Below are 718 nucleotides of genomic sequence, written 5' to 3'. Positions count from 1 at the left end.
GGCGCTATCCCGGGGCCGACATCCCGGACCCTGACCCCTCCCCAGTGTGGCCTGGGAGGGGGGGGGGGGTTTTTGTACACGGTCCCAAGTGCCGCGAAGGACCCCTCATCAAAATTGAAAACCGTTGTGGAACACAACTCCTTTCAACTAACGCTATTATTGATACAGTTTTTGTACTATATTGGTACGGGAAGCTTCCAACCCGCCTTTGGCGGTTATGTTTGGTCAATTTTTTTTGACCGGGGTTTACGGACCCCTTTTTTTTTTTTTTTTTTTTTTGTGGGTCTGTCCGCCATATCCATATACCCCTATATATATATACCCATATATATATAGCCCCGTACCCCCTTGTGCGGCTGCCCCCCCCCCCCCACGTTGCGTGTCCGCCACCTCCTTCGGGCCCCCTCATTTTCGCTTCATGGCTGCTATTGCCTGCATCTTTGTTTTGTTTTGTGTTTTCTCCGTCTCGTTCCTTTTATTCGCCTTTTTTCCGCGTATGCCGCGCTTCTTCCTGTGTTTTCCGGTGTTTTTGCTTTGCTCGCACACTCGGCTGCATTTGCTGTTCCACACTCGCCATGTGCGTCTTTTCCGCCCCCTGACGCCGTCCACGGCGCTATCCCGGGGCCGACATCCCGGACCCTGACCCCTCCCCAGTGTGGCCTGGGAGGGGGGGGGGGGGTTTTTGTACACGGTCCCAAGTGCCGCGAAGGACCCCTCA

The 718-nt window shown here is 54.7% G+C and overlaps 1 non-coding gene across 1 annotated transcript, besides 1 other annotated feature; it reads left to right on the top strand.

The window, feature by feature from the left end:
- The first annotated feature begins 145 nt into the window (after positions 1 to 145).
- Tc00.1047053466933.10 lies at positions 146 to 257 on the top strand. Its single transcript, XR_008254738.1, has one exon. It is a non-coding gene; the product is annotated as a spliced leader RNA (transcript).
- Positions 258 to 279: a microsatellite.
- Positions 280 to 718: the final 439 nt, after the last annotated feature.

This window comes from Trypanosoma cruzi (genome assembly GCF_000209065.1).
Source record: "Trypanosoma cruzi strain CL Brener chromosome Unknown tcruzi_1047053466933, whole genome shotgun sequence".
Taxonomy (NCBI): domain Eukaryota; phylum Euglenozoa; class Kinetoplastea; order Trypanosomatida; family Trypanosomatidae; genus Trypanosoma; species Trypanosoma cruzi.
The sequence above is the reverse complement of the archived record's forward strand: the minus strand, read 5'-3'. Positions and strand labels throughout refer to the sequence as shown.